Source organism: Dermochelys coriacea, chromosome 1 (assembly GCF_009764565.3).
Source record: "Dermochelys coriacea isolate rDerCor1 chromosome 1, rDerCor1.pri.v4, whole genome shotgun sequence".
Classification (NCBI taxonomy): Eukaryota; Metazoa; Chordata; order Testudines; family Dermochelyidae; genus Dermochelys; species Dermochelys coriacea.
This window is the reverse complement of record NC_050068.2, coordinates 5,892,572-5,902,250: the sequence shown is the minus strand read 5'-3', so window position 1 is coordinate 5,902,250 and position 9,679 is coordinate 5,892,572.

The following is a 9,679-nucleotide window of genomic DNA, read 5'->3' as shown; positions in this document are numbered from 1 at the left end:
TGGATAGAAAGTCCATGCTTGAATAATAAGAATACAGCAGTAGGAATATGCGACAGACCACCTAACCAGGATGGTGATGGTGATTGTGAAATAATCAAGGAGATTAATGAGGCTACAAAAACAGAAAATGCACTGAGGATTACAACTATCCCCATATTGACTGGTTACGTGTCACCTCAGGACGGGATGCAGAAATGAGATTTCTAGACACCACTAATGGCTGCTTCTTGGAGCAGCTAGTTCTGGAACCCACAAGAGGAGAGGCAATTCTTGATTTAGTCCCAAGTGGAGCACAGGATCTTGTCCAAGAAGGGAATACAGCTGAACCACTTGGTAACAGCAACTACAGTGTCATTAAATTTAACATCCTCATAGGTGGGAAAATACCAAAGAAACTGAGCACAGCAGTTTCAAAAAGGGGAAATAGACAAAAATGAGGAAGCCAGTTAAACAGAAATTAAAAGGAACAGTCACAAGAGTGAAATGTCTGCAAACTGCATGGAAGCTATGTAAAAACACCATTTTAGAGGCTCCAACTAAAGGTGTACCTCAAATAAACAAAAGCAGCAAGAGGATGAAAAAATGCCACCATGGCTAAACAACAGAATAAAAGAGGTGGTTAGGGGCAAAAAGACATCCTTTAAAAATTGGAAGTCAAATCCTATTGAGCAAAACAGAAAGAAGCATAAACTCTGGCAAGTGTAAAAGTATAATTAGAAAGTCCAGAAAAGAATTTGAAGAGCAATTACCAAAAGACACAAAAACTAACAGCAATTTTTTTAAAGTACACCAGAAGCAGGAAGCCTGCCAAAGAATCAGTGGGGCCACTGGATGATCAAGGTGCTAAAAGAGCAGTCAAGGAAGACAAGGCCATTAAATTAATTTTTTGCGTTGGTCTTCACTGCAGAGATGTGAGGGAGATTCCCACTCCTGAGCCATTCTTTTTAGGTGACAAATCTGAGGAACTGTCCCTGACTGAGGTGTCTATAGAGGAGGTTTGGGAACAAACTGATAAATTAAACAGTAATAAGTCACCAGGGAGAGATGGAATTTATCCAAGCGTTCTGAAGGAACTCAAATATGAAATAGCAGAACTACTAACTGTGGTATGTCACCTATCACTTAAAGCAGCCTCTGTATCAGAAGTCTAGAGGCTAGCTAATGTAATGGCAATTTAAAAAAAAAAAAAGACTCCAGAGGTGATCATGGCAATTACAGACTAGTAAACCTAAATTCAGTACCAGGAAAATTTGTGGAAACTACAGTAAAGAAAAGAATGATCAGACACATAGATAACATGATATGTTGGGGAAGAATCAACATGCCTTTCGTAAAGGGAAATCATGCCTCACCACTCTACTACAATTCTTTGAGGGGGTCAAGGGTGATCCAGTAGCTATAGTGTACTTAATTTTTCAGAGAGCCTTTGACAAGGTCCCTCACCAAAGGCTCTTAAGCAAAATAAGCTGTCATGAGATAAGAGGGAAGGTCCTCTCATAGATCAGTTGCTGGTTAAAAGACAGGAAACAAAGGTAGGAATAAATGGGCAGTTTCCAGAATGGAGAGAGGTCAATAGCAGAGTCCCCCAGGGGTCTGTAGTGGGCCCAGTACTAGCCAGCATATTAATAGACGATCTGGAAAAGGGTATGAACAGGGGTGGCAAAATTTGCAGATGATACAAAATTACTCAAGCTAGTTATGTCCAAGGCAGACTGCGAAGAGTTACAAAGGGATCTCACAAAACTGGGTGACTGGCAACAAAACAGCAGATGAAATTCAAACTACTGCACATTGGAAACCCTAATCCTAACTGTACATACAGTTGCAAGGGGTTCCCAAAGTAGAACTCCCCCCCCCAACAAACTGTTTTAAAAACTCGCTGCTTCTTCTAAATAGACAGGACAGAGGTTGGAAGACAGAAGCACCCATCCTGCGGAAATGGGGGGGTCTCTTTGCTCTTTTACAATAACAATTGGCATCCAGTAGTTTCAAAGAGCTCCCCAGCAGGGGGGCAGTATCATTATCCCCCATTGTACAGCTGGGGAAACTGAGGCACAGAGCGGGGACATGACCTTCCTCAAGGTCACAGGATGAGCTAGTAGCTGAGCTGGGACTACAATACAGGTTTCTGGATGGCCAAGCCTGTGCATTACCCACTAGACCACCCTGTTAGAGGCCTGGGGAGGTAGCATGCGGGAAGGCAGCATAGCTGGTAGGTCCAGACTGGCGGCACTGAGAACCAGCCAGTCTCATTCTCCCTTCCCCTTGAGGCTGGGCTCTCCCCCTTTCCCTGCAGAGCTGTCCCATTCCCACCCTGCGCTGTGGGGACGCATGTGCCTGTCTTGGTGGGGTGCATTCATTCGCCAGGCTCCGCTCCTCGGCGGGGCGAGGCTCAGCGCTCCCAGCCCGTCCCCCCTTCCCTTCCCCTCTGCCAAGCTGCTGTCCCTCGCTCCCCCCCCCCACTGCAGGCGGGTTTGCTAGTGAAATGTGGAGGCGGAGGGGGAACAATGGGGTTCTGTTGCTGGCTCTGGGTCTGTCCCTCCACCAGGAAGTCAGGCTGCTGGGCTGCCCGCAGACAAAGGGCTCGTTTGCATCCCTGTGGAGGTGGGAGGAAGAGGCACTGCCAAGCAGCCCTGATAAGAAGGGCGGATGGCTCTGGGCCATGCCAGGCCGCGGGCCAGCACGTGCCTCCCGCCCCCGGGTCTCCCGCCTGAGGGACGCCGGGGAGGGAGGGAGGCCCCCCTAGCTGGGGCCAGAGGCAGGCCTCGAGGGGGTCGTGTCTGGGCTGAGGGGGCACGTTCCTGCAGCCCTGCAAACAAGCCCCTTGTTAAAGGGGGGCAAAGGGGCTGCCCCAGACCAGAACCTGGGAACCAGCCTCTGCCAGCTCCGACTCTGCGAGCTCGAGGAGAAGGTCCAGCCCCCAGCGTAAGTGCCGGATAACGGGCAGACATTCCTTCCTGATCCGGCATCTGTGCTGCAGCTTGACGTTGGCTCGGTGGCCCTTGCCATGGTCCTCCTGGCTGGGGGCCCAGCAGACGCCTCTGGTTCCACCTCAGGGGCTGGGCTCTGTGGCGGCAAGTCCCACTTGCCTGCGTCTGCCCCGGTAGCGGTGTGCCCCGGCCGCACCCTGTGTGCCAGGGACCTCTCTGTGACACCTGCCCTGGTGCCCTGGATGGGCGCCAACCCCAGCACAAGAGGAAATGCTGAGGGGCACCAGGACCGGCTGAACGTGCCCAGTGCTCCTCGCTAAGGGGCATGTCTAGGTGCTTTCTGTGCCCACACGGCGAACCCATTAGCCAGCAGGCGTGTAGGGCAGAAGGTTGCCCTGGGGCTCAGGAAAGCCACAGTTTGGAGGGAGGGGTCAGACCCAGCCCCAGGCCAGGCACGCTCCAGCCCCCAGGGTCCTGGCACGAATGCCCCTAGCCAGACGCGTTGCCTGAGCCCCATCTTGGCCGTGCCCTGGTTTGCTTATTCGGGGCAGGTCATTCCTAGACCAATTCGCTGCTGACTGTGCGAACGGGATGGGGGAGCTGGGGCTGGGGTGCCCCCGGCCCAGCATTCAGGGGGCTCGCGAGCTAAGCTGGGAGAGTCAGGGCCCCCCTGTGCTGCACTCTCATGGGCTTGTCATTTCCATGTTTCTCCTGGGGGGTGTCTCTCTTCTGTGGGGATTGAGTCTTTCTTAATGTTGGTGTCACAGGACAGCAAGGTCCTGGGGCAAGCAGATGTGTGTGTGTGTGTTGGGGGGGTGTCCCTGGAGCAGGCAGATGTAGGGCAGGGGGTTTCTTGGGGCAGGCAGACATGGAGGTGGGAGGGTTTCCTGGGGCAGGCAGATGCAGGGGGGGAGAGTTCCTGGGGCAAGTGGGTGCAGGGGAAGGGTTCCCTGGGGCAGTCAGATGTGTGGGGAGAGTTCCCAGGGGCAGGCAGATGCAGGGGGGCAGTCCCAGGGGCAGGCAGACATGGGGGGGGATTCCCTAGGGAGGCAGAGGCGGGTGGGGGAGGTCCGTGGGGCAGGCAGATGCGGGGGTTTCCCTGGGGCAGGCAGACAAAGGGGGGCAATCTGGGGAGGCAGGTGCGGGGAGGGTTCTCAGGAGTAAGCCGATGTGGGGGGAGCGGGTGGCCAGGGACAGGCAGATGCAGGGGTATGGGTCCCTGGGGCAGGCAGACAAAGGTGGGGGGGTCCCTAGGGAAGCCGAGGCAGGGAGATACATTCATGGGGCAGGCAGATGAAGTACATCTGCACTCGATCGGCAGGCCTCAAATTCCCAGGCCGAGGGCAGCAGGGGGGAGGGGGTTCTCTGCTGAGGCTCAGCACCATTCTCCAGCACCCCCTTCTGGCCAGTGTGCGGAGCTGGCGGTGATGAGGCCCGGAGGCGGCGACACCCGGCCCCCAGGGTGGCCGTCGGGGATTCCAGTCACCACTGCCCCCGAGGCAAGCCGGCAGAGAGGGAAACTGAGTCGTAGCGAAATCACCATTGCCCTGCAGCGAGCCTGTAAATGGAACCCAGGCATCCTGGCCCCTCATCCTGTGGTCAGGCACTAGCCCCCTGGGCACCTAGTGATCAGCTCATGTACCGGCTGCTATGTCCAGCCTACGGGCTGTTGTCTAGTGCTGGGCCCCATCCCCCCCGCCAGCTCGTTCTGGGCATGGGGGACATTCTGGGTTACCATTCGAGAGGGGAAAGCTGTAGATCCACTGCTTTTGGGGTGCAGGGAGAAGGGGCTGCTGGGACAGGATTGGGGGGGGGGGGCTGACCACTTTGCCTGGGCTGCCCATGGCTATTGAAGTTGGCTGCCCGGGATGGCGCCTCGTCTTGGCAGGTGTGCTGATGGGAGGACACGGTCACCATATCTGCTGTGCTTATATTGTGCCTTTTATCCTGTACAGGAATGCCTTTAACTCATCCTTGCCCCGCAGCCACCTCTGGGGAGGAGCAGGGCCGTTTGGAACAGATGCAGCGAGGATGATATAGCGAGTACCCCGTTATTTCTCTAGGGTCGCCCCACAGCATTCATTAGCGCAGCACCCCTCCAGGGTGGATCTCCAGCAGTGCTGAAGCCTCCACCCCCAACTGCAAGCCGGAAGAGCTGGGGTGCTCAGAGCCTCCAAGTTGTCCAAAGTTGGGCACCTGAAATTGGGGTCAGTTTTGCAAAACTTGGCCCTTCACCTCTCTGTGCCTCCATTTTCCATCAGGTAGAAGGAGGCTGCTGGGTCTGTTGTGGGCTTGGAAGATAACTGGCCTACCCATTCTTATGCCAAAGGGGAAACTGAGGCACAGCGACTTACCCAGAGGGGAGAGCTCCTCCTCCATCCCCACTCCCAGCACCCGAGGAAGAGTTTTCCTTGGTGGGCTCCCCTCCCACCCCTTCACACATCCGGCCCTGCTGTGAACTCAGCCTGGCCTGGCTCAGTGTGGCCCAGAGGCAGCAGAGCCTCGGAAGCCAACCCCACTCCCTTCACCAGGCTATGGGGCAGGAATCCAGGGCTCGATCCCCCGCCTCTCTGTGCGGGGGGCTGTACCACAATATATTCTGGCTGGGATTTAGCCTCCCAGCTCCCGTTCAGTTCAATGGGATTCATGTGGCGAAAGCACCCTAGCAGCCCCTGCTCTTTAAGGGCTTCAGCCCCGGGGTTCCTGGCTCTGGCTCCCAGCCTTGGCCACCCCCAGAGGGGGGCCCTCTCCCCTGCATAACAGCTCCAGGATCCCAGCAGAGTAGGGAGTGGGGAAGGGGAGGCGCCGCGGCTGAGCCAGGCATTCCAAGCGGCGCTGGGACGGATTAAATTCTCGGTGTGTGAAAAGAGCCAGCCAAGGCTGCTCCGTCCTCTCGTGGGGGAGGGGAACTGGGAGCAGCTCCAGGGAGGGAGGGGAACCCCCAGCCGTAACTCTGGTGCCCCTCACTGCGCTTTCAGACAGGAATTAACCCTCCCGCGCCCCGTGCTGGCGGAGGAGTTACTGACAGTGGTGGGAAAGGGCTAAGGGACTTGGTCAAGATCACTCCGCCAGGCAGTAGCGGCCGCGCCACTCTTGCCCAGCCTTGACTGTAATCCCACTCATCAGCGGCTCCCTTGGGCCATGCTGGCACTGCCCTGTGGTGAAGTTAGCTGAGGATCGGAGGCTCGGGGACAGCCCATGCGGGGACCACAGGCAGCAGAGCCTGGGATAAAAAGCACACCATGATCTGTCTGCCTCCAGCATCCTCCATGGACAATTGCCTTTGCACTTTCTTCGACGGGAGCTCGGCGCCCCACAGGATCAGGGACCCAGGCCCATTCTAAGTGTTGGAGCTAAGGCCTTGCAAACAGGGTTTGCAGCAAGGCACCCGTGGGGCTGTACACAGCACCAAGACCCCAAAACACAGCAACTCTGTCAGCATAAAGACTGCGCCCAACATAGGCGCGAGAGCCGGTCTGACAGTGAACCCCCATGGGCAGGGGCTGGAGATGGTTGCTGGGCCTTGCACACTCACCAGACTTGGCCATCAGAGAAGAGGAGGCCGTGCATCCCAGGGTTGAGAGATCTCCCCCGAGAACGCCCTGGCCCCAGCTGATCCGATCTAGGGACCATTGGCAAGAGTATCCCAGCCCATCTCACTGCCGGAGCCACACACAAGGAGAGGCCTCTCCTAGGGAGATTCATAGATTTTAAAGTCAGAAGGGACCATCATGATCATCTAAACGGGGTCTCCGATACCCCGAGTAATGGGATGGGCGCAACATAAGAGCTGTGGACAGAGATCAAAAGAAACTGGATAGTCCACTTGTGTCTCATCCAAGTGGCAGGCCATGGCCATCCCTTCCCCAGCTGCTCAGATACTCCCCGCTCGGAGGGTTAGCAAGCAGAGCCCAGGAGACACAGGGAGCCTTGACATATTCTGTTTATTAAAGCAACACCGCAAGGCCCTCCCGGCAGTAAGACCCCGTTGTTTCTATTTCCTTTTCAATAAGCAGATCCCATGGGACCTAACTCTCCTCTCCGTACAACGTGGGATTCATTTACAACCAGGGCTCTGGTTTCATAAAAGTATTAAAAACAGAGACAGAATTGCCCTTAAAGACACGTCAGCAAAAATAAAGAGAGAGCACTGGATTGCGGGAGCCGGCGGGAAAGTCAGAGAGGGCGCTGGGACTGGAACGGGGCCTTGCTCCCAGCCCCCCTCAGAAATTGCTGCCAGCTGGGCCGTATACACCAGATGTTAACTTGCTCTCGAAGGGCAGCTCCTTTCCTCGGCTCCCCCCGCTCGGAGCTCGGACTTGCCTTTCACACGGGTATGTGAGCCAGCAAAGGCAGCTACCACTGAGGCAATGTCACATTGTTTGGGCTAATTTCCTGGGACCCGTCGGCTACTCTATATGCTGTGCAGTGCACGAACTGTATCTGCCCTGCCATCACCGCTCTGCTGGGCGCCGTGTGACCTGCTCAAGCATCTTCGGCCGTGCCACTCCCTAGAGGCTGCAGCCCACAGAGCGCACGAGCGCCGCTGCTCGTCCTGCTAACCTGGATTCTCCTTCGCTCGGGGGGCGCGTTCTCCAGGGGTGGAGCAGAAGGCTGGCGTTCTAAGCCCAGCGCTGACCTGTTACGAGCTAGTTTCTCTTCTGGAGTTATTGTGCTGTGCGCTGACTCATCACGGTCACACGCAAAGCCTTTTCTTCCCACCGGCAATCTGCCTGGAAAGAGAGATGGAGGTTTCCTTGGCATCATCTCGCCCTTCGCGGTAGAAGTAGTTTGCTGAGATGGTTTCAGAGCAAACGCTGGTTTCTGGGAAGCCCCCTGCCCAAGGATCTGAACCAGGGGCCCCAGCCTCTGGAATCTGCAGCGAAAGGAGAACGGCCCAGAGTGCACACTGATAACACTGCCCAGGCCTCCAGCCACTATCGATGGTAAGGCTGGTTCAGCCCGCTGGATGCTCGTCAGTGCTGCGTTAGCTGGATGGGGCTAATTATTTGCCGCTTCACGCTACAGAAGGAGGCAGAAGTTTAGTGGAAACCCACCGCCAGCACCACTTGAATTCTCTGCCGTGGCAGGTGCAATGAACACCCCTTCCACCGGAACTATCAGGACCGGAGTCAGGACTCTCTGGCCCTCGGCTCATGGCAGCTGCTTGACCTCGGATGAAAGAGGGAGCAGACCGCCAGCCTGGGTAAGGGGGACAGAAAATGCATTTGCTTCCCCACCATTGAGGATGTTCCCACTGATCTCAGCTTCCTTATCTGACCTTAAAGGGGCCGGGTCCTCCTGGTCAGGACCCTCACGGGACACGCTGCTGGGCAGTCATTTCTTGCATCTTTATTCAGCCATCACTGGGATGTCTGTGTTGCCCCCTCCACCCGCCCTGGGGGAGCATCATAGGTAAGGCAGTCAGCTGTGAGCGTTGCAAAGGCACGAAAGACCTGGCAGGAAGGATGAGGGGAGACAGACCTTGGTGCCTAGAGAGACCCATGGAGTTCCAGGCTGTCCCACAAGCAGCTCCCTCTTCCCAGCGTTCTGTTGCCATCTCCAAAAAAGAAAATCACCCCCACTCTCCCTTTTGCTACCCTGACGTTTCACATCAGTTGGATGAAACCGATCCCCCCCTTCTGACCCCCCAGAGGCTCTTTTCCTTTTAGTGACGTTTGGTGACAATTCTTTGCGCCTGCTGGATCAACGGGCCAGGTTGGAGGGCTGAGCTTGAATCAGAACGTGGAGCAGCGAGATGATCATAGAAACATAGAATGGTAGGATTGGAAGGGACCTTGAGAGGTCTTCTAGTCCAGTCCCCTGCACGCAAGGCAGGACCAAGCACCTGATTCAGGCTGTAAAGTGCAGAGGTTTCAGTTGGGACAAGCGGCACTGTGATGCAGCAGGATTCAAAGCGAAGCTGAGGGAAACAGGACAAGAAAGAGGAGAGACACTTCCCTGAAGGCCTTCACTGAAGTCTTCAAGATCACCCTGCTGGGCACATGGTCTTCACAGCACTGCCCATTTCAAATAAACGCTAGGTGAATAGGCTGTAGTTCATTAAGAGGAGACCAATAGAGTAGGTAGCTTCTGAAGCAGTTTGGGCAGGTCTGGTCCCCAGGAAGAAGACACGTGGTCTTGTTAAGAAAGGTGGCTGGGTGCAGGAGGAGAAACCGGCGTGGGGAGCTGCAGGACGCCTTATTTCTAGCCGTGGAAGAGGATGTATGTAGCCAGCGCGGTTGTAGCCTCCGACTCTGTAAATGTGTCTCTGCAAATGGGGCCGTCTCAGAAGAAAACAAAAACTCCATGGAACAAAAACAGAAGTACAGCCCCCCCCCCACCACCACCATGTAAGCACAAATGTCTTCTCTTTGTAAACAGGTGGGATTTGTTGAAAGCATCTTCATGCAGGGATAGCCTTTCCAAACATGCCAGGTGGTCTCTATCAGTGAAGGACTGTGTGGGGCTCACAGGAGAAGGAACATCGAGGAAGCCAGGAGAAGACAATCTGAACAAGTTTCTGTCATTTCCTTCTCCCGGAAAATCAAAAGTCAATCCCGTGGAAACACTGGCAGGTCTTAAACGTGACAAAGGGACCCCAGAGTACTTGCTTCTTCGGCAGCTGATGAGTTTCAACCTGTAATTCAGCAATTACTCCAGTTCTGTCGGCCCTCCATGATGGCTCAGTGCCCATCAAACCACCAAGACAGCCACAGCTCCTGGACGGCAGGCACGTTTTAGCACTG